Source organism: Corvus moneduloides, chromosome 4, assembly GCF_009650955.1.
Source record: "Corvus moneduloides isolate bCorMon1 chromosome 4, bCorMon1.pri, whole genome shotgun sequence".
NCBI classification, from domain to species: domain Eukaryota; kingdom Metazoa; phylum Chordata; class Aves; order Passeriformes; family Corvidae; genus Corvus; species Corvus moneduloides.
The window spans coordinates 33,471,576-33,496,800 of record NC_045479.1 but is presented as its reverse complement, the minus strand read 5'-3'; the positions used below and the strand labels follow the sequence as shown (position 1 = coordinate 33,496,800).

General features: G+C 36.6%; 1 long non-coding RNA gene across 1 annotated transcript; it reads left to right on the top strand.

The window, feature by feature from the left end:
• The first annotated feature begins 7,770 nt into the window (after positions 1-7,770).
• Positions 7,771-23,681, top strand: LOC116443151. Its single transcript, XR_004239752.1, has 3 exons — positions 7,771-8,129; positions 14,617-14,622; positions 23,671-23,681. It is a non-coding gene; the product is annotated as an uncharacterized LOC116443151 (long non-coding RNA).
• Positions 23,682-25,225: the final 1,544 nt, after the last annotated feature.

Here is a 25,225-nt window from a genome sequence, read left to right as displayed (position 1 = left end):
GAGAAATCTCAACTTTCCTTAATGTTCCATAGAGTATACTACAAAATATATGAAAAAGGACCTTCTAAAGAAAAATGTTTTATCCTGCAATATAGTTTGGGATGTATTGCACTTCACAATGAATAATAACCAAGGTTTTGGTAAATCTTTAATGTGCTAAGAAGTAAATTCTGTCTAAAGAAATATAGTTAACTTTTAATCTTTTAGTAAGAATTTGCACTTTTTTTGGTAAGAATCCAGTGTTCACTAATAATGAAAAAAATTTATTTTGATAAAATATTTAGCAAAAATAGCCAATGTCTAGAAAAAGCAACATCTTCTTTTAATATTTAATGTTAAGAGGCTCTTAACAGATAAAGAGGTAGAACTTTTAATAACATTTAACCTTTCAAAACCTTTCAGCATCTAGAAAAGAAATTTAGACTATACAGCAGGACTGGCAGGCATATACAGGCATTTAATGCCAAAAATGTTCAGTGACTGAAAAATAACTTAGAAAATACCTTTAAAACCTAAATAGCATGAACAGTATGTGAGAAACTATGCATTCCCTATCTCTTCACACCTCCATCTCTGCCTGAATTTTCCCAAGGGCAATCACCACAGCGTTCGTCTGTTCCTTCATTTACCCCAGAGTCATTGCTCAGTGTCCCCTTCTCACTGCTCACTCTTCATCCTCCCCTGACCTACCACCACTCAGTATTTCAAGGAGACAGCAGTTTTCAGAGATTATTCTTGAGAAAAGTGTCCTTTAATGAGATTTTCTTTTAACTCAGGAAAGTCATTAATGGAGAAGGTCACAGGTGCTGTATATGAATGCTTGGATGTCAGATCTTCGTGGCCCACAGTCAATCACACTCAGCAGTGAGACGGGAGTGTAACTTTTTAAGTGCTTTTTCATGTAACATTCTGGGCATTCATCCTTTAAAGTTTCATAAATTGATATCCCACCCCACTTTTTCCAAACTTTAATCCTCCCTTAACATTTGAATTTTAAGCTTTAATACAAAACAGTAAGTGTCACCTTTTACATGTCTAAGGCATTAATACAGTCTGAACTCATCACGACTATCCAAACACTTTTCATATAACCTCTTCTGATTAATTATTTTTCCCTGAATCCATCATGGTCTGCTGACAAAGGCTTCTGCAACTCAGTGGGCTCTTTTTCAAGACCTAATGTGAAGGTCTTCTCCAAAACTATAAGAAAAGCACATTTAATTCCGTTTCTGGCTGGTCCAAATCTTGAGCAACCTGAAAAAAATTACCCTTGTCTTGAGCAAGAGATAGGACCAGACAACTTTCAGAGGTCCCTACCAGCCTGTATAAATTTATGTCTATACATAATGCTAGACACATACATGTTATGTCTATAGATAATACACCATGCTTCAAGCACAGAAGAGAAATAGTTAAGACACTGATGGGCAAAACTGCTACATAAAAATACAATTCCTTCTTAGAGTAAATTTGTCTGAGAAGCCCACAGCAAGGGGTGCATCAGCAGCCAGAAATGAAAGACATAAAAAAAGAAAATTTATTCCAGCCACCCAGCAGCTGTTTTAAACTGCTGCTAATTTCATGGTTAACAATGAAGAGATGTGCTTTAAAAATAGTTTTATGACAAAACATTTTTTAACCACAGGGTTTGGAGGAATGACCAAAAAGGGGTTAGTGAGTATTGGAATATATTTTGCTAGCCCAGTTAAGCATAAATCCTACCCCTTCTCATAGTCAAAATTTGTCAGGTTGTGCTGAAGGCTAGCAACATAGAAGAAACACATAATATGGCATTAGGTATCAAGGAAAGATGCACTGTTAGACTGCATGTAGCTCAAGGTAAATATTCTGTGAAATATGTCACCAATAAGGTGTTGTGAAAGTCAGGGGGTAGGTTTAAAGATTGCCTTTTATACGGAGGCATCCAGGATTTTATATTTTGGAGAGGTGTGGGTTTGTCTCCAAAGAGAGGCAAAGACATGACACAAAACTAGCAGTAAGCGTTTACTGTTGCATATTTGGCTGGGCACATTTTATGTTAGAACATTTATGTTTTCAATTGTTTTCATACATACCCATTTAAACTGGAGCCCAGATCCTTTTTTTTATATGTATTATCTTTATGTTTTCTTCTGAACTTTCAGGGATATAATGTTTTAACCTCAAACTCCTCTGACAACACTAGTTCTGTAAGTTACCCCTGGTGTGTAACTGATACAGAGTTAAAACAGTGAAAAAAAATTTGAATTTTTGAAAACTTTAACTGCCTGCTGATCTTGGCTAAAACTGCTGGAAAATTCCAAAGGCTCACCACCAGCAGAGAATACATCTTGCCAGGACAAGATTTCAAATCCTGTGATAATTAGATCTAATGATTCCACATGCAATGAGATAGATTACAATCAGGTGCAGGATTTCCTTTCTTCACAGGAACCCAAAATGCAGGGATTTAAAGACGCACCAACCTCACGACATTGCTTATTTGCTTGTTTGTTTCAAGTTGAAGTATAAAGCACCTATATTTTCAACATTTTCCAATGCCAGGCATTTGGTTTACTTTTTGTGGGCTTAGATAGATACTTTCCTTTGAAAGATGTTTCCCAGGTACTAATTAGAAGATCTGTGAGCAGATAGTTTTGGCTGCTTGTTTACAAGGACCATTTTTCTTCTGTAAAGCTATATTGCTTTTGTTTTCAATCTCATGAGTGCACTTTTTTTCTGCATAGCTACATGATTTTCCTGTTAATTTCACTGCTCATAATATTTTTGGGCCACCATCCTCATCTCCTTGTTCAGTGTCATACTAGAGTGGGGAAAGGAGTATGCTCATCTTAATGGTATCTCTCCAGCTCTATGCTTCTATGTACCTTGGTCTCCTGGCAATGAACACACAAAGCATATGAATCTAAACATCAGTATCACTATTTGGCACTTACTGATCTCTGTGGCAAAAATTGCTTCATCTAGCTGAGAATTTGACCATTCTTTTAGCAAGCTATTATTTTTTTTTCTGATAGTTTTTATGAGGTAATTTAACTTTTTACTAAAACCTGTATAGACCACTTTTATTGGAGAGTCCTCTATTTTTACCTATTACCCACTTCATTTTGGCACTTGTTTTTTGAGTGAGTGACTTCTTTGCTTTATATACAGTCTTGCATGCAGTGGTTTTCTGTTGAAATATTCTGGGAGGAAAGGCATGTCAGAATCTGTCCAAAAATGTGATTTCACAATCTGGGTCTCTGACTTTCAGGCAGAGACTTTCAAACAAACATCTCTCTGAGTGTCAGAAAAGAGCCCTCTCTAAAAGTCACAAGGCGATACTTCAGGAATTTAATTTTATCTTTAGTTTTGCTAAAACTGTACCCAAAGGCATTTCCAGTCACAGATTCATCAAGACGAAAGCATCACAAAAAGAAAACAGACTGCAGAGACAGTCAATATTTCACCACTTGTTTTCTTTTCACCCAACTTCTAAACACCAAGAAAAGGGAATACACATCTAGAGCCAGGATTTGTTTCCCATAAGCATGTTTTTAATTTTCTGCTGGTCTGCATCGTTATCGGCAGTCAACCTGTCCAACAAATCCAGGGTATAGCTGGACAATCCCCATTTTGTTCTGGCTGGGTCACCCAGGACTTAATGGTTAATTTCTTCCATTTTCCATATAATTTTTACCACTATTTAATCTACTGAATAAATTTAGTTCTATCTGTTCCTTGGTACAGGGGATTTAATGGTAATGTAGTGCAAGGGAAACATGTAATTACTGTGAACATTTCCCAACAGAAATGTGTCATCAGTCTGATGCTCATTACACAAAACAGCTTCTTCCTTTGTAAGGAAGGAAATTATGATGAATTTGAAATGTCATTTTATGTCTATTTTTCTGCTGATTTAACAGTTTCATAGGAAACAGGTTTTCAGATGTGATTTCCCAGGAGACAAAAGGTATTTTAAAAAATGTAACTGTGGTGAAGAATCATGAAGTTCATACTGTTTTATTCTCTTAACCTCATTGTTACAGTTACTAAGGCCAGAGGAATGATATCATCTGCATAACACATAAAACATATTTTAACCTAATTCTGAGCTCAAGCTTTCTCTCTAAAAACAGATGGAATGACTGCACTCACAAATGCAGTCAAGAATGAAGTATGAGAATGAATGCAGGAATTATATAAGAACCCAGGATATCTTGCCATCACAACTATAAACTGTAACTCAAAGTTAGAAATTAATATATCCTGTCCTTGAAAGTTATGCTTTCTATTCTAAAATCCTAAAATTATCCTTCTTGGGTATTCTGAGAGTACGGTTTCCCCTAATCATCAAACTTAGCAGAGAAAGCATAGGCATAAGAAAAGTTTCACAAAACTGCTGAAGTAGATTAACTCTGTCCACTAGGGATGCTGTGATTTGAATCTTGAGACAAATCTTAAGCTTTATACAATTTTTCTTAAAGACCATGAGTGGTGTATAATTAGCTGGAATCTTATTCAAAAGTATGAGTGAGGAAAAAAACCCAGCCAAACAGATTGCCATGTGAAAACTGGACAGAAGTAAAAAACTGAATTTCTGCCTCAGTTCCAGAAAAAGCACATTTTTTTTTTCAGACAGCAAAACACTTCAGCATTCTTTGTACTTTTAGAGAGCTGTTCAGATTGCAATTGAGACAGAATATGTTGGGAATCACTGTGAAGTATTACTTATCTTTTTTGATGGAAAATAGGAATCAGCCTCAATTTTCACCTCTTCATTCCATCTAGTTTATCTAAGAAGGAAGGTTATGATGAATGAAATTATGTGCACCAGCTATTCTTTGGTTACATTCTGCAAGTCTTCTGCACAAAACCACAGAAAGCAGCATATATTTTTCCTATGGCATTGAATTCTTAGGAGACAAAATTAGATGTGATCACAAGCTTTTTTTCTGCAATAAATATCCTCATGGTATAGCAAATTAGAAGTTCCCTGACTATATGGATAGAGGGATAATTCACTTATCATCAGATATCTTGTCTCTATCAAGTTCAAGCTAATCATATCAGTCCTATGAATTCTGGAAAAATTATTAAATTCCTTCCTAAACATTTTGCTTTTTGGAATATATAGATATTTTTAACTCTTTAGCAATGTTAAAAAAAATATCACTTTTCAGTTATTTATCAGATAACTTTGTAAATGCTCCTAACAAAACACCTTTCTCTCTTTTGGAAACAAAACTCATGCTCATTGCAATTGCAGAGAACATAATCAGAGAGCTGTCCACAAGTTCAAAATGCAACTCACGTTATATTTCACTTGAAACACTATTACTTTAGTGCTGATTACAGGGCTCAGTACATGAATACAGGAACTTAAAATCTGACCACAAGTGCTCTGAGCTGATGCATTCTTTTAAGCAGAGTTTGTGAAACTAAGCCATGTGGTAGGACATTAATTACACGTATCTCTTTTAAAATCTTCTTTCTGCCATAAATAGGAGAACCTAGACAGTGCATTACCATTTGTTTGTTATTAGAACATTTTGGTTTTACCATTTAGCTGCTGTGACAATCCAAGAAGCTGAGGGAAGTTGCAGTTAGAGTGTGTTACACATTGTTTATTTTGGATAGAACTAGTCAAAAGAATTCATTATTATTTATGTTACTGAACACCTAGAAACCTCAGATCTTGGGTGAGGATCCTACAATGTTAGATACTACTTATTCTTAAAAGAATGGATGAGGGGAGAGGAGAGGAGAGGAGAGGAGAGGAGAGGAGAGGAGAGGAGAGGAGAGGAGAGGAGAGGAGAGGAGGCTGAATTTATTCCGTTCCTGTATAAATAATAATATCTTAAACTGTAATGCTAAAGCAAAAGATATTACAAGTTTCAGTAAGAATCTCAGAATACATATTTTATGACTTTAAAAACTTTCTACAACATTTTGTTATAAAATGTAAGCATGCAAAAATAGCTCAGAAACAAAGGATCCTGCAACTTTACTCCATCTAGGATTAAAATAAACTAGTTAAAATATGCAAAAGTAACATCATGTGCAATAACATGAAAGTTACTGTATTTTTCAGTTTTAAATTACTAAAAACAACATTTTTACAATTAATACTCTATGTTTTGTACTGGTTGGATGTTTCTTCCTTTTCTAATCTCACTCTGTGATCCTTTTGAAATATTTAATATTTTTCACTTCATGCTACAACCCTATAACTTCAGTAGTGAAACTACCTGGGGTCTCCTAACTCTCCCTGACTCATTCATGAGCCTGAGGAAATGAGAGCACAGACAAAAGCCATCTAGCTTTGGTGGCCTGGAAGCATTTTTCAGGCTGCTTTTCATCACTTCTGGATTGTGCCATGATTTAGGACAGTATGGTGATTAACTGTAAGCAGTTCCCAGGCTGGTCCTCTCTCATCCCTGATTAGCCAGCTGCTGTCCTTTCTTAGTTACTGATCATGCTCCCGGCCAACTATCCTAAATTTTCAAACTGTTTATATTCCCTGGAAGTCTATAATCATCGTCTTATCTTCCCCCTAACATCTTCCTAATGCCAAGCTGCTGTTTTCTATCTTATCACCTTCCAATCAAACTGTCCTTGCACACCATCCCATCTGTTGCCTTTCTGTTACAAAATTCGGTATTTGAGAAGGTTTGGAGAAGCCTGTAGCTCCTGCATTATTGAGTGAATGTCCCTCCAACTTCAGAAGCATTGGCTCAGGTTTCTGGCCTAGGTTCAGATCCTCTCAGAGGTTTTAAGCAGTGTTCATAAATGTGAGGGAGGTGGTTTGAAATGAGACTTGTGAAAAGAAAAATAAAGAGATGAAGAAGAAAGACCTGGTTCCAGTCCCTTTTTAAAAGTCAGTGTTTAAGTGTATCAGATATTTACTGGAACAGAGATGGGGCTTTTGGAGCAGGTTTTACACATAATTCCAGATATGAAATTGTGCTATATTCTGGTTCTTGTGTGCATTCCAACAGTGACACTTCTACTTCATTGAAAATTGAGCTTTGTGGGATACAGAAGGTGAGGAGAAGGCAGAGCCAATGTATTACATGCACAAATCTCAAGTGCGCCTCCTTGCTCTTGCACTAAAATACATCATTCTGAAAGACTGCATGCATATAAGAACATGCTTCAGTGTTTCACCAAAATTATTTTAGAATCTGCTGTCTTCCTAATATTTGGGAAGATTGCTTTGGTAAAAGGTCTGCATGCTCATATAATTCTTCTGGTGGTGAATAGTGTTGCATCCAGTTGGTGGCCAGTCACTACTGGTGTCTCCCAAGGATGAGTGTTGAGCCCAATCCTGATTAACATCTTAATTAATGATCTGGATGAAGGGATTGAGTCTACCATTAGGAAATTTGCAGATGCCGCCAAGTTGTGTGTGAGTGTCGATCTGCTGGAAGGTAGGAGGGCTCTTCAGAAGGACTTGCACAGGCTGGATCCATGGGCTGAATCCAGTGATATGAGGTTCAACAAGACCAAGTGCTGGGTCCTGCACTTGGGCCACAACAACCCCAGGCAGCACTACAGGCTGGAACAGAGTGGCTGGACACCAGCCAGGCAGAAAGGGATGTGAGGGTACTGACTGACAGCAGCAGACAGACAGCTGTGCCCATGTGGCCAAGAAGGCAAATTCTGTGGCCAGCAGGACCAGGGAAGTGATTCTTCCCCTGTACTCAGCACTGGTGAGGCCACACCTTGAGTGCTGTGCCCAGTGCTGGGCTCCTCAATTTAGGAAGAATGTCCAGGGGAAGACAACAAGGCTGGTAAAGGGTCTGGAACACAATTGCTGTGAGGAGCGGCTGAGGGAGATGAGGTTGTTCAGACTGGGGAAGAGGAGGTTCAGGGGAGACCCCATCACTCTGTACAACTCCCTGAAAGGAGGCTGTAGCCAGGTGAGGGTCAGTCTTCTCCCAGGCAACCAGCAATAGGACAAGAGGACACAGTCTAAAGCTGCACCAGGGGAAGTTTAGTTTGGATGTTAGGAAGAGTTTCTTCACAGATGGGATGATTGGTCATTGGAATGGGCTGCCCAGGGAAGTGGTGGAGTCACTGTCCCTGCAGGTGTTTAAGAAAAGACTGGATATGTCACTCAGTGTCATGGTCTAATTGACAAGGTGGTGCTGGACTTGATGATCTCAAAGATTGCTTCCAAACGAATTGATTCCGTGATTCTTTTGAATCCAATCCCTGTCTTCACCCTCTTTATGGCCTCTAGCATATTCTGATGGCCTCTGTAATTAAAATGAGATTGAGATTTTTATCCTTGCCACTTTCTTTTCTCAGTTTTAGTAGGTCAGTATCTTCTTTCAGCTGGTCATTAAACTTTGTTTCCATTACCACTGATGGGTTTTTTAAAAATATATTTGCTGCTTGTTACTCTTGGGAGTAATTTCCTGTAAACATTCATAAAAGTATCCCAATTTCTTCTTAAAAATTCCCCTTTAAAACCCTTCCCTTTTAGGAATAGAAGATATCTGAAAATTATTAGCTCGGTCTAAGTTCATGCTCCCCATACTTGGAGATTGGCCAGGCCAGCTAACACTTCCTTACTGTGTCCCTGCTTGTCTTTTTACATCCGATTAATGTCTCTTGTCCCCTTCCAAGACCTTTCACACACACACACACACACACACACACACGCAAACATGCACTCCAATTACAATCACTATAGCACTAGAGAACCTATTTACCCTGTTTTCAGAACACTTAGCCTAGTCTCTAGCCATGGGCCGTCATACATCTCCAGGAATTGCAACAATCAGGTCAAAAGAAGCCCTAGTACTTGCGCTTTTCTATTAGACCCTATTGTAAGAGATATGAGAGGCAAAACTAGACCATCCTTTAAAGGTCCCATTAAAAATACGATTCTTTATTAAGTAATAGCACTAATTACATTATCTTGTTCTAAAGAATGGCATTGTTACAATGCGCTTCCAGTCATCACTGCCTTGAAAGGCTTTTTTCCCCTTAAGCCTAAAAGCAAGTTTTGATTGCTAGATAGACCTGTGACATACAGAATTTTTGTAAACAAATAATTTTCTGAAACCATTGTGGAGCTTCTTGGCTCAAAGCAGCTCTGACTGGAGGCAGAGACATAGCATCTTATGACACAGTCCTTATGGTGAAGCATGTTCTTCTGATAGGAGTCAGTCTTGGCTTTGCTTCCATAAAGGAATTGGATATGTTATATGCAGGTTTACTCCAGGATCTTATTTGACTTGCATGGCTTTAGACATCTTATACCACCTAGCAGAAAGAGAAAGTGAGATATAGGGATTCTGTATGTGCTGTAAGCCCATATGTACAGCTACATATAAAACTATACATATATCTAAGGATTTTTCTTCCTGGAATACTGAAAAATCTACAGGGGATAAAACCCTGCAAATCTGAAGCGCAGCATAACCTGTATTCATATCTTGTGGTAACAGGATAAGGAAGCAAGGCGTGCATAATATTTAGCTAATAACAGGATGATAAATTGTGCATGCTCATTTGAGGAAGGATGTTTCAATTTAGACACAAAAGTGACAATGTTCATCTCCTTTGTGACAGTAGGACTTTCTAGACCAATGCTTAATTTTTGCAACATATTTATCCTGTTGCTTTATCCTGGAAGACCTTTTGCCCCATAGTAAGAATTTGAAGCTTTAGTAACAATGTTATTGAAATAAAACTATCTAGAGAAAACAGATATGCTTACAAGGCTACAAGGGAAGAGGGGATGTTTGTTTTAAAGACAGGTAGGGATGTTAAAGTTTGTCTCAGGTGAACACCATTCTTGATTTTTCTTTCCCAACAAAACTGAATTTCCCCATGAAGAGATTTTTGCTTTTACACTAAATTGTAAAACACAGCATCAGTCGAAAGCCTTCTTTCATCCAGATGCCCCACAGTAAAACTTGAAAGGTTTTACTGTGACAAAATTAGGACACACATTGGGAATCACTTCATAGTAATAAATCTGTTTATGAGCTGGAATACTAAAAGTATATAATTGTGTCAAGTCAGTCATATAAAACATAAAAATCCCACAGATATGACCTGTATTGATGGTAGGAAGGGTAATGGTAAAAATATTTTTTTTTCTTTCTAATTAGTGCCTCAAGGAAATACTTTTGATAGTTTCTATTAAATACTCCTTAGTTTTAATTATCTTCCCTTGATTCCAAGGTTGATAGTTTTGTCAGTATTTCAATAAAATGTTCTGAAAATGTAAAGAGACCAACATGATCAGTAGTACCTTCTCCTTAATTCTTTTTGTCACTGAATATTCAGAAACCAATACAGACTTAGCCAACTGGCAATAGAATAAGTCAAATACATTTACTTCAAATATTAGAGTGGCATTCTACAATCCATCTTTTACTTAAATTAAAACTGGGTGTCTAAACTTCTACTTATCAAATGCATATCAATATCTCTACTTTCCAAAATGAAAACAATAACCCTGGCAAGCATTTTTATTGGCTTAAATGCAGTAAAAACATGTCTCCCTTTAATGTGACTCAGAACACATACTTCAGTTACAATTGGACTTCCAAGCTCATCAAATTCAATAGGAGTCTATGTTGACTTTCTAGTTTTTGTTCAGGACATGGGCATATGACATCAGAGGCTGGCTTTGCAAGCTTGTGAATATTTTTGGCTCAATTGTCTTCTACCAGTAGGTGTCTTGCAGCTCAAAAAGCTATACCAGAACTCTCATGCTTTGATCATAAATACCTCAGCACAGAAATGGAACAAAAGTAGAATGTGCTTTGATTAGAATATGTTCCAAAAAGATAAATATTTTAAAGGCTCTAATTCTGCAAATGTAATTTTGTCATAAGCTCTCGTTTGGAAAACTAACCAAAAGGATCTTGAAACATTGTTTTCATGCTGGGCCCAAAGAAAAGGGATCAAATTAATTACAAAGATTTACTAGGCCTGCACAGCATAGTGAAACACTACACACAGATAGCAAACAGCCCTTAAGTGAGCCAGCTCAGGTATTGGATATGTACTCTTCACCAAGGCAAAAGTACTGGACTGTGCAGAGCAGTGGTGCTCCAGACATGAGCTGATTCCAGAAGTTAAGACTTCTCAGGTGCAAGAGAAGATGTTGCTGTGCTTGGAACTGGTTGGAAACCCACTGAACCGTTCTTCTGATTGAAATGTGTCTCATTTTAATTGAACATTTTTAATTAGTGAACATTTTGGTTTTGTAAAAGAGAAAATTATGTCAGAAAAGCTAAAATTATTTTTTTGCTGATGTTCATTTAGTCATTTCCTGCCTATATTGTTCTGACTTTCTGCTCAATAAACATAAAATATTTCATCATAGAACTTAATATTTTCTTTTTACTTTATAGTTTCTGGATTTTGACCTTTTACTTCTCTGATGGTTAGCTCTCTGAATGAGATCGGTTTACACAAAGTAGTGTGGAAGATATAGTGTGGAAAGATACAGTTCAAGAAAGTTCAAAGAAAGTTCACAGAAAGCAAGGAATAAAACTCCAAAATTTAAATTCTATGAGTCCATAAGATTTAACATTCATTAACATGCCCATGTTTTTTTAGATAATTTTAAGCCTTTTAAGACTTGTGAAAATTTGACCTTTCAAAATTTTTATTTTTCATTGTGTATACAATGTCACTTATCCCAATATAGGATAAGGACACATCCTGAAATGTTTTAAATGCCCAGTGGATTAAAAATTTGAATTCATTCTCTCTCATTTGACATATAGTATTAAAAATAATTTAAGTATTTCCCACTGTACTTTTAAACCATATTTTCTTAAAAGTTTTAAAATGTCACAAGAAATGTCACATTTTTATTATCTTTACTGGAAGTTGAGCATAAGTACACCAAGGTACAACAGTTTAGCTTTCATTAAGTGTTCCAATTGTGCTAATCATGGAGGTGCATTTGTCACAGATGATATATAAAGCTCCCAGGACAATTAAACAAAGGAGTTTTAAAGTATCTGGTCAATGGAGTAACTCCCCTGCTAAAGAATAATGGATGTGTTTATCCACAAAATACAAGGATGTATGAAATTTCTGTCATAAAAATGATCAACCTGGAGTGGCTTAAACTAAAGTATCTTTCCTTAGTATTTAAAAAATGGACCTAATCAGTTTCATAAAGCTCCTGAAATTTAATTGTTGATGACATGTCTTATTTTTGTGGAAAATTACGCTGCTTAAGGACAATTTCTTTCTAGATGGAAAGTGCACTACTGCAAATGCATGAGCTCTACTATTTCTTGAGGTGCTTGCATTTACTGATTATTCTGTACCGTTTCTCAAACATCTCTGCCTACTTCTGCCTACAATATAACTGCCTTATATATGTGTATCCCTGAAGTAAATTGATTTATCTAACTCTATGCAGAGAAATGCTCTTCACTTAGGATGAGGAAAAGGCAGTGGATGTCTGTCTAGACTTCAGTAAGGTCTTTGCCACTGTCTCCCACAGCATCCTGCTGAAGAAACTGGATGCTCACGGCTCAGATGGAAGTATTCTTCACTAGGTGAAAAACTGGTTGAATGGCCAGGTCCAGAGAGTGGCAGTGAATGAAACCAAATTCAGTTGGTGGCTGGTCACCAGTAGTCTTCTGCAGGGATCAGAATTGGGCTGGTCCTATTTAACATCTGTAATGATGAGCTGAAGGAGGGCTTTGAGCACATCCTCAGTAAGTTTACAGATGACACCGTGTCAGGAGAGAGTGTTGATCTGCTGGAGGGTAGGAAGGCTCTACAGAGAGCCCTGGATAGCTTGGATCAATGGGCTGAGGGCAACTGTATGAGGTTCATCAAAAATGGGTGCCAAGTCCTGCACTGGGGTCACAACAACCCCAGGCGGTACTACAGGCTTGGTTATGAGTGACTTGAGAGCTGCTCAGAAGAAAGGGATTTGGGGCAGCTGGTTGCCAGGCAGCTGAACATGAGCCAGCAGTGGGTCCAGGTGGCCAAGAAGGCCAATGCCATCCTGGCCTGTATCAGGAATAGTGTGGCCAGCAGAACCAGGGAAGCAACTGTCACCCTGTACCCGGTGAAGTCACACCTCAAATCCTGTGTTCGGTCTTGGGCCACTCGCTTCAGAAAAGACATTGAAGTGCTGAAGTATTTCTAGAGAAGGGCAACAAAGCTGGTGAAGATCTGGAGCACAGATCTTGTGAGGAGCAGCTGGGGTTGTTTAGCCTGGAGAAGAGAAGTCTCAGGAGACAACTTACCGCTCTCTACAAATACCTGAAAGGAGGTTGTCTCCAGGTGGGGGTCCATCTCTTCTGCCATGCCTCAAGCAAAAGGATGAAAGGAAATGGCCTTAAATTACCAGAAGTCCAGATTAGATATTAGCAAAAAACTTTTTTACTGAAAAAAATTTCAGGCATTAGCATAAGTTGCAGAGGGAGATGGTGCAGTCACTGTCTCTGGAAGTGGTCAGGAGGTGATCTGGATGTGCATGAGCAAGCATTAAAGACCAGTATATCATGGTGTAAATGCCTCCTTTACAAAGATTTATTTAGATAATGAAGAGCCTCCAGTTTGTATGGAGCACTAACATATGTGTCTGTATATTGTAATATACGCTTAGAAAGGCGAGCTCTTTATTGGGACATCAAATATAACAGTTCCCATTCATACAGACTGCAACCAAATTCTTTTCAACCTGCTTCATCACCATTCTAACCTTCTTCCCAGAATTTATTTTTAAAAGAATTTGGAAAGAGTTAAAAAAGGACTATGTGACTTCTATTGGTCTTGGGAACTAAGGATTCTGTGTTGATCTGTATTATATTTGAATTCAAAATTACAACACAGAGATATGCAAAATGGTAAAAACGACATCTGTGTTTCATTCAACATCTTTCAATGACCTCTTCTGGACAAGTCAGGCTTAAAAAGACAATAAAAGGAAATACTGACATTTTTCTGATAATGTCTTAGCCTATGGTGATTTGTAGCTCATGGTTTCTTTTAGCAAGATGCACTAGTTTCGGTTTAATAAACCTTTGATTGGTTTATCTTTCAAAAGTTTTGCCCCATCACTTTTTGGACCTAAATCTTCAATTGTAGAATTGCATACAAAGCATTTGCCTTGAAGCTGGATGGCAACTTTTAAGGATACCTTAGTTTTTGTATTCGTAACTGTTTATCTATATATAAATATGTACTTATGTTTACTCAGGATGTTCTCTTCCCTCCACTACAAGTTGCTTGAATTATAAGCTTTCCTATTAATGTACAGAATCATTTATAAGCATGTCTGATCTCACATTTCTTTATCTTTATTTCTCTGCTTCCTCTCTATAGGCCTTCCACTATGTGCAGAGAAAATAAAGAAATAGTACTCGATAACTACATAAAGTACCTTTAGTACTTCCTCAGTTACATTAGTGTCATTCTCTCTACCACCCACAATCTCCATAGAAAATCTGCTAATAAAAAATTTATCACTGCTGAGAACCATGGCACTTTTTTCCTTAGTCTATTCATTCAAAGAAAGTAGTTGCTTACTATATACAGAATGGTAATAAATCCCATCTCACTGCACAACAATGTATTCTTGTTTTGGAAAATATTTTTTACTACTCGTGAAGGCATTACCATCAGTTGTTTGTAGAAAGCAAATGATGCATTAAGACATTGCCAGAAACAATTGCAAGAAAAACAGGACTTAACTACTTCCATTTCTTGGATCAGCAGCAAAAGTAAATAAGAAACTACAGACTTGTGTTGCCATAAACACCATCTTCTGAAAATGTGGAAACTCAGAACTAGGAACATTAATTGCTGTAAACTTCCCAGAGAATATGTGATAGATAACAGCATGCTCTTCTTTCTTTATATCTAACTTAAATCTACCCTTCTTCAGTTTAAACCATTGCCTCTTGTCCTGTCACTACATGCCTTGGTAAAAAGTCTTTCTCCAGCGTTCTTCTGAGCCCCTTTTATGCAGTAAAAGGCCACAATAAGGTCTTCCCAGAAGCTTCTCTTCTCCAGGCTGAACGGCCTCCATGCTCTCAGCCTCTCTTCAAAGGGGAAGTGCTCCTCTGACCTGCTCTAACAGGACTGTGTCCTTTTGGAGGCCCCAGAGCTGGATGCAGCACTCCAGGTAGGGTCTCAAAAGAGAGCAGCAGAGGGACAGAATCACCTCCATCAGTCTGCTCTTTATCTGCAGCCCAGCATACTTTCTGGACTTTCTGGCTTTCTGGACTGCAAACACATTGCTAGCTCATGTCCAGTTTTTTGTCCACCGGTGTTCCTAAGTCCTTCCCTGCAGGACTTCTGTCAATCATTTCATTCCCCAGACTCTAATAGTATTGGGGATTGCCCTAGCCCAGGGACAGGACCTTGCACTTGGCCTTGTTGAATATCATGAGGTTAAATAGAAAGCAAATCCTAGAGATGCAGGTTCAGTGAGGTAGCCTCAACAAAGTGCATGATTACCACATTTGGTAATAACATTAAAAGCTTCTGTAGTAAAGCTTTTACAGAAAAAAGTCAAAACCAGATAATCAGAACTTTGGCTAAATGCTTCTTATGTAAATGATTTACATAAAATATTTAATATATGTTAATAGCAGCTCTAACAAGGCTTAGAGGTATAATTAAACCACTCAGGCTTGGCAGGAAGTAGTCAGTCAACAATTAAAAAAAAACAAAAACCAAACAAACCCCTCTCAGAAAAATGAAAAGAATACCTGCAGTTATATAGACTCTACAGCTGGTTAAAATATAACCATTTTTTCAAGTGAGCTGAGCCATCAAAGGAATCTGAATTTACATCCATGATCAAAATCTAGAAAGTAATCTAGAGATAAAGATGTAAATCTTCAAACATACATATATTAGACATGCAACCAGGTTAAGGATGAAAAAAGATTATGGAGAACTTAGAAGAGGATGCCCAGTCATCAATCCCAAAAATCTTGCAGCTTCTAGCAAGTTTTGTCTTCAGAATTGATGGAGATCTTTAGGCAGGTGACATTTCCTGAAGTGTCTCAGGGAGGCTATTTCACAAATACTGCAGAGGCATCTGGCTGTCCCATTTTAAAAAGCCCTGCATTTCATATTTATTTCAGTTGTATTCTTTTGCCACTGATGTTGTATCTAGAGACTCCTCTTCCTAAATAAATTCTTTTTGTGTTACTATTACTTTTGTCTGATGTGATGAATCACTGTGAATCAGCACCAGGTGATTCAGAGGCTATGCCCTGTACAGCTGCTGGAAATTGTAATCAAAGAGGCCAGCTTGATTGGTCCTTGCAGGGATAGTCCCATGTATATATATACGAAGATCCCAAAAGCAGGTGGCTATTAACTAGGTAATGAAGCTCAGTTAAATTTTTGGGGTTGTTTTAGGGGTGGTGGTGAGGAAATTGTTGGGGTTGTTTTAGGGGTGGTGGTGGTGAGGAAGTTGTTGGGGTTCTTTTTTCTTCACCTTTTCTCATGAGGGGGTTTTATCTTTGCCTCCTTTCTGAGGTGGGTTGCTGGTTTTATTTTTTTTTTTTATTAACTAGAAGTGAGGGGAGCTCAGGATGAATCAGAGTAATGCAAACTTCAGTGGTCTGTGTGAATGGCTTTGACATTTATATGGAAGTGGCATGTTATGACTAGGTAACTAAACTATAGGTAAAGCTAAAAGTAAGGCTGTAAAATCTCAAGTTTCAGTATAAATCTTCTTTTGAGCACTCTCAGTTTATACTGGTAGAAAAAATGTGACACAATAATGGTGCTAACTCAAACAGAGCAGTTGAAATGAGGCTGCTTTGCAAAAAGTCTGAATAACATGTTTTTCTCCTGTACACAAAACTGTGTATGTATTTGAAAAAACAGTTAAAGTTTGCTTAAATCAGCTGAGTGAGAAGGGGCAAGACCAGGGGTCAAAGACAAATCCAGTGACTATTATAGACCTGTTTGCTATGATTGGTACAGATGGTACTTTCTGACTCCGTCAGTTGAAGTCCAGCTGTGATGTTCCTGTGTTACCTCTCCACTAAGCTTCCAACAGATCATTACTCATAAATAAGTCTTTTAGGCTGATTTTGAAGGGAATCCAAGGTAGCCCCACAGATAACTGTGTAAGATGTTTCATCTGCTTGGATTTAAGAAGTTTGTTGTAAAAAGCCAGTCCACAAAGTGTTTATTATGGTGTGCTCTTGCACTCTCTGCAACAGCACTCTTGTGTCTCACTTTTTTAATCCATGTGTGGTATTACTCCTATGAGTAAATAGCTCTTATCCAATCCAGATGTTGCACAATCTTTTCATAAACTTGCCAAGACATCTGATGCTAGAGCTGTGATGTCATGCATGCTCTATCCACCAACACATTAATACCTTGCTCTCCTAGTCACATACAGCTAAGCACCTTTTCAACTCACATTCCTACCAAACCAACTTCTACAAAGTAGTTACTTTGAAAGCCCCTTCTTTCTTTACTGTTGACCTTGTTGCAGCACATCAAACATAGATGGTTTGATACTGGGGAATTTCTTGTCTAGCTAGAAACTAGGCTGGTAAGGGTGATCTCTGGGATAGTCCTGACACAAAGTTTCATTAGCATAAATGGGGTGCCCTGTGTACCCTGTAGTATGTCCTTCATACACAATGTGATGAATGGTCAGGTACAGTGGTTTGAAGTCAGCTTTTAGAGAGCTGTTCAAAGAGAATGCTCTTGTAGCATTGATGTTTTACCTCCTTGAAACCAGTGAAGTTAGAACCCTGCTGAATGTCTTCATGGTGACTTGCATCTTGAGGTGTTTAAGAACATGACTCTAAATTAGTAAATTCATTTAATAAATAATGCAGAGAAACCATCTACACTTTCCTTAGAACAAAGTGGATATTTTTGCCCTCTTTAATAAATGTTATATCACCAATGAACAGCAAAAAACAAAAATTCCTATGAAAAACAAAATAGTGTTTTTCCATTTTTATATGAAACTCTAGTACTGCATCTCTGGCACAATGGGATGCTGTTCAGAGAAGAAAATTAACAGCACTTCCTGTATCACTTTGTCACTCAGAAATCTGCCCTTGAGCAAAAACTTATTTTTTCCAATTTTTTAGTGTAAGTGAAATCTGGAGCAACCAGCAAAAGAACAGGCAATGCTGTTCTGCAGGAATGTAATACAGTTAGTTTTCCATCTCTGCTGGAACCCTTACTAAAATTCAAACTCCAGTTTTCATGTTATCCAGATTTTTTTCTTCTTTAATATTTTTACTTTTCCACTGAACTCTCTCTTGCTGAGATGTTACATTATTCCTTCACTGAGAGTCTCTGGTTTATGCTTCTGTTTATCTTTCTGTCCATCTGGCTGTACATTTGTGGCTATGCAACATATAGAAACATAAGGCAAAGAGTTTTCAAGATGAGTTCTTATGTAATATATTGAATTTACATGTTTTATTATGTGGTTTTTATTACCTTAAGACAGCGTTAAGCAAATGAGTAGTTTCAGGTAGAACTTTTAGTCTGATCAATTATAGACATTTAATTTTTTAACCATTGCTTCTTCCTTGACATCTTCTGTCCCTAGTCATCTTGAAGAAGCCTTTATATTTGAAGATGTGGACAGTGGAACAGTTGTTTACATAGCTGTTATGGTTTATATTTTCTGTTTAGTACAGAGCTACTTCTGAAAAGTACGTGAATGAGAAGTAACCAAAGCCACAGAAGAGCGAGCTTAGTACTATTTTACACCCTAACCTCATATGGATACCCTCAGGAGTGAAAATATCATTCCTCTGTGTAATCCATGTAATTGCACACATTCCGTCAGATGAAATACGGGGGCAAAGTGATTAACTCATATTTTTTATTATATTGCATGTTTTACAAAGATTGGTTATTAAATAACCTCATGAAATATATCTCTTAATATGAAAACATATATAGTTTCATTTATTTAGCATCTGTTGGCCTGTGAACTCAGACCTGTGCAAGTCCTTATCCTTGAAGTAGGCTTACCCTTATGAAATTTCTGTAAGTCTGACAATACTAAAGGAAACTAATTGCACATGTGATGATTTATTCTCTTAATATAGAACTTACATATATCAGCAGAATAATGTGAATTTTACATAATTGTTAATAATGGTATAGGAACCAAATTTCGGCAGGTCAATAAAATGCAAATGTTTATTAAATAGTGTGAATCAGTAATAAAAATGTGCAAGTCTCAGAATTTCAGCTAAAACAACTGAGAAATTGAACAAGTTCCAATGTCAGTCTACAGGGTGTAATTTCATTACTTGCATACTTTTATAAACTCAACCACTTGCAAAAAACTGGTGTTAATTGGAAAGTAAAGATGGAGAAGGTTCCCTATAAGCATATTTCACTCTTTCCTCAACAATTTTTAATGGGATTTTTTTTTTTTTTTGGTCAAACCTAAAACCCCAAACACTGATTTTTCTTCTTTAGGAAACTGAAACATGGACATTTTTGTCCATAAAATTCAGAAATTTGTGTATGTGTTGGCTAGAGTCAGAATTCTTGCCAAAGTCTTGTGTTGGTCAAAAGAGGTTGAGGGAAGCATATGGTCTTTTCATTTAATTGAAAACTAATTCAGCTATTGAATAAACATTGATAGAAAATATTTCTTAGCACCAATAATAAACCAAATACTGTGTGATTTCGGCTGTCCACCCAAATGAGCAACCACTTACCCATCTTTCTGCCATCAAACATAGTTTTTAAAGGATTTGATGACAGTGGTGGCCAGGATAATAAGGTTTCATGTTCTGCAATTCTATTCTGAATTTTTAAAGTGCTTTTGAACCTTTCTCCTTATTTCTCTGCAGCTGAAACACTTCAGGGAAAATATGGTTTTAAAAAGGAGGGGGAAAAATGCAAGTTATTATATTGAAATTTTTAGAGCACATAACCACCAATTTCATGTTTCATTTTGTTTTAAAGTAAATACTATAAGTAAATATTTTGCCTTAGAAAGCAAAGAGATTTCTGAGGGTTTAGATTATGTAATTATCTGAAGTCCACAGAAGAAGCTTGTATTGGCTAAAGTCTGTACTTTGCAGCTATAAAAGAAGTAATGATTTAATTTATTTCTTTCTTAAATAAACATTTAAAGGCCAACAGTAACTCAGTTTATGAAAGTACAAATATTAAATCCTACAAAAAAAAAACCCTTTCCTGTTTTGACCCTGAGAAACATTTCACTGTGTGGTCTGGACAGGTACTTCTGGTCAAATTATGATAATGAGTCAGATTTTATCTCTGCTTTGTGTTGTGAATTGGGAAGGCAATTAATGTGGAATCAATTTGGGAGTCATCCTGTATAAAGCAATGTACATTATTACAGAAGGCTGCAAAAGATAGGATTTCATATAATGATTTGTCATCAACATACATTTACCCTTCTGCCTCATGGCATGAAGGCTGGATAAATCATGTTTCCATACCCAAGCAATATAACTTTGATGAATACTGTAGCTTTGGGAACACCTGTGCATCAACCATGTCATGCTAATAAAGATTAAAGATCAAAATGCTTAAATAATTCACCTGTTTTACATCAGAGAGAGACAGATTCTGACAGTACAAGACAAGCTAAAACAAAGAGAATATAGAGGAGAACAGGAATTTCCTGTGAAAGTCATTGAATACTCCAGATGTCATTGTGTAAATATAATCTGAACAAAAACCCAGGGATCCCTTTTGTGTACTGTAAAATAAATTGGAATTTGAACATTTTACTCTGTCCCATCAATGTGTATTCACCATTGCATTTCCAGGTTCAGTTTTAAAAGCTGTACCCTTTTCAAATGGTGTGAAACTGAAATGTAAAAGAAATATAGTACTGTATTATGTGCAGAACAAAAGCTTATTATACTTCAGAAATAGTTAATAAAATTCTGTCTTGAAATAGAAAATAGATTTGCAAAACAGAAATATGAGATAAGACTTTTGTCTCAATCAAGAGGACTTTTCCAAAAAATGTGAAATGTAACAGAGAACAAGGTTACATTTTTGTCTCATTTTTAACAGCTTGGAAAAAAGAGTACTAGAGCCAAAATGTTGCCTTTAATGTTATTTTCAATATTCCACCATGATTTTTATCAGACATCTCCCTTTATAAAAGGTCCTTTTTTCTCTTTCCACGTTGGGGCCAGTCTTACTACAGAGCAAAACAGATCTTCATTTCCTTTTTCATTTTTGACATAGTTAAATGTGAGAGGAAACATACCAGTCTGCGACTGATGTGTTCCCACCCTCTCTTTTCTCTTTTGTAAAATGAGATGTCAATAAAACTCTAAATCATTTCAAAGTGTTAGTTACAGAAAATATAGCTATCTTAGGTGCTGAACATAATAGGAAAATCACAAGCCATGTTTTAAAGAGCATCAGTTTTCAACTGGTTTTACAAGGACTGGGCAAAGAAGGTGAAAATAAACCAAAGTATGTTTAAAAAAAAAAAGAAAAATATTTGAAGGAAGACTTCTTTCAGCATGGGGGAAAAAAGCTAAAACAATAAAAACCAAGGCTTTTTAATAGGTGTGGGGGAGGTACTTGCAAGCAGTTGAAAAGAATCAGAAAATGAGAAATCACAGGGCGAAAAAAGTTTAAAAGGTGAAAATAATGAAATGTAAATAAATGAAACATAAATCAGGACCAGACTGGCTAGAATAAATTGAGCAGAATTTACAAGGGAAGAAAGAAATAAAAAGAAGCAGATTTATTTCAGAACTAAAGGCTCTTCAAAGAAATCCAGAATGTATAAGAAAGTTGACCTAAGTGAAATGATGTGCAGTTAAAACTGGAAACATAATTAAAAGTAAAGTGGTTGGAAATATTATTATGAACAAAAACCTGAATACCTAAAAATTGAAAAGAACAGAAAAGTAAAAATTAATATCGCTGACTGAAATATAAAACTCAAAGTAAATAGAATAGAATTTAATTCAGAGTGCAAAAGTAATATGGCACAAAAAGCTGCAAGGCTTCAGTCTGTTCATTTCTAAAACCTACCTCAATGGAAGAGACTTGGCCTTCATTTTAAATATACAAATCAAAATTGGAAACCATTGCTTTCCATAGGGAAAAATGATGTTGCCACTTTTTATTTGCAGCACAGTTAAGTTTGTTTTTTTTCTTACAATTTCTCAACACAGAAGTTGAAAACACACTAAAAACAGAGATCTCTTTTTTTTTTTTTTAATTTTACTGACATTACTTTGGCAAATACATACCCTGAAATAAGCTAAGATAATATTCCTTCTTCCCTGACACGTGGTAGTAGCAGGCCTGATATCTTTGACTCTTTTGTCTGACAAGTGGCTACAACTGGACACAGGAGCTTGTTCATACAAAAGATGATTTTTTTGCATGTAATTTTATACCAAAGGACAAAATTAATATTTTGTTTAATGAGAGGAAGGATAAGTGAAGAAAATCAAGTTTCTATCAGCTTTCTTGAAGTCCTGTGAAAGATGCTATTTAATGTTCTGAGCAAGTAGTCAGAATCAAGTACATCTTTATTTTATATACTGTTATAGGTTACTTGAGATAGGAACCTGTTCTTTTTCTGTACTCATGGTGAGCTCTGCAGATTGCATATCTGATTCCTGTAGAGAAGGGATAGACATTTAACTCATCACAGACTTAAAGGTAATCTAGTATCTGTGCATAAATGCTCTTCCTTTTCACTTAAGCTCTCTCCCAACTTCAGTTGGAAATCAATGAAAAATAAGAAATGTCACTGTGAGTCTGTTGAAATGAGGCTGCCAGAGTATGTTTCAGATATTTATACTTTTTTTTTTTAAAGATCTAAACTTGCTAATAAATTTATATTCATAGTGTTGCCTTAAATTTACTGCCTATATTAAGTATCTCTACAATAAATGGTGCTATTTCTTGTTCCAGAGTAATTTTCAGGTTATAGTATATGTATCAGAAACAAGGAAAATCAACACTTCTGAAATTAAAATACCATGTCACCTTCATTTTCTTAAAAAACCCTTTAAGAACACAGCATGGAGTTATTCTGATCCACATTTACAGTAAGCGTGCATGCGAGAAAGAGATTTTCAAGACATAAAATCTTATTAATGAGTATTATATTTCTTACTACTGTAATAATAATGTACCATTCTCTTTTTGAATAGAGTATTTTATTTCAAAGTATTACCTTTGGTTACTGTTATAGAAGCAACCCCAACAGTTTTAAAGTTGCTTTTAAAACTCGTGTTGATGGCAATAACAGTGAACTTGTGTTTCCTTTGAAAACTCTGAAATGTATTGAACATGCAGCTATTTGAAAAGATATTCTTAAATAGGAAAAATTCCCTAATCTGACATGGAAGCTGGATAACAGAGGATAGCTACTCTCCATACTATAGAAATATTTTCTAATTTCATATAAACAAAATGGAAATGAAAGTGTTCTTTATGATTGTATCCTTAAATGCATATTCATGGCTGGCATTGAGCAACAGAATTAGAGAAATGGACATTGCCTGATGATTTTGCTAATGTTTTCATGCTAAGAGACAACTTCTCTCCTATTCTCTGCAGGTCAGCTGGCACAAGGACTCATGATGGAGAAAAATGGTACTGTCTCATTTTGTTGAAAAAGATAAATGTCAAGGACACCCTTCACTGGAATTGCAAATCCTTCATGATTCATAGGCTGACATATAGGGTCATAGGCTTGTCACAGCAATAAGAGCATTGACACAGTAACAGGCTAAGAGAAGATGATGCTTACAATGAGGGAAAGGAAGGATGGACATCTGTTAGTGTAGCCTTTGGCTACACTAGGTTCCTGGACAAAATCCTACAAACTATGTTTCATAAAATATGAACTTAGGTGTCAGGATCATTAAAATTTTTCTTGGTTTCTTTCTGCCGTACTCTTATTATTTCAACCCACGACTGCTGGGTTTTGACCCATTCAGACAAGGATTCTGTGTTGCTAAAACCCTTCATTGAAAAAGAAGGGAGTGGTTACTATGGACATTATGCAGCCTCCTCTGCCTCAAGCAGAGTTTCTGAAAAAGCTTTGTGAAAATGAACTTTTCCTAAAGAGAGGAGGGGAGGGGGAAAAAAAGTAAGAAAACTTTCTTTGCTGTTTTGTCCATTCTTACTGTGACAGAGAGGAGGTTTTCACAGTTTCAAATAATTAATGAGTCCCTCAGTTAGACTATGTGGCTACACTTTAGAACAAATTTCAATACTGTTCTTTGTTATCCACAGTAAGTTAAATCATCTGTATCAAACGTTATTTTGTTGTACGAAAACTGTCTGAAGGAACACTATCAAAGTTTTAAGACAAGAGGTATTGAAGTTTCAGAAAGATGATTAGCTGCTCCTTGTCACAAAACTGATGCATGATTTGGAAGTTGTAAATACAGTTATTAGTTATCTATGGAAAAAGAGCAGACATGAATACAATATACATTTGTCTTTAAGCTGAGAGGACATTTAAAGAATGAGAATGAAGAATACAAAGGAATCTAGTTAATATGTGTGTGGTTAATGATTTCTAGTATGTTTACTGAAAGAAAACATGAAATTGTTCTTCATTAAATTTGTAGATGACACACAAAGAGACAGGGTATTTATATTCAATTTATTTGGCAGGGTGTGGCAGCAGGGGAGCTGCTGGGGTGGCTGCTGTGTGATCAGACCAGCTTAACCCAACAGGGTCTTTTCTGGTGCCACACACAGGCTCTGGAGGAATTTGAGAAAAGGACAGTAACCAAGAGAGGTAATGGAAAAATCTTGATCTGAATATTACCAGAAAATGGTATACTTGTGAGGAATGTTTTGTAGTTGCAATGTGGTGTAGGGGCAAAGGGTGTGGTGTGCATGTGTTGTCCACCGATGTCAGTGCAGTCATGATATCAGTTCAACTTTGGTGGACAATTCTCTTAATCAATGTATGTGAAGTTTGTCTAGACTGTGTGATGAATGTATATTTTAATGATAATTTTTAAATATGTGTTTCACAGAGGTGAGGGGGGAATGTCTGGGGGGCAGATGGTCCAAGTGTAGGCAGAATAGATAAAAACTGAAGGAAGCTGCAGTCTGTAGGGAACCCACACTGGAGCAGCTCTGGAAGAGTTACAACCCATGGGAAAGACCCTTGTTGAAGAAGTTTATGAAGGATTTTATCCCATGGGAGAGACCCTACAATGGAGCAGGGGAAGAGCATGAGGAGGAAGGATCAGCACACCTGAAGCAAACCCCTTCC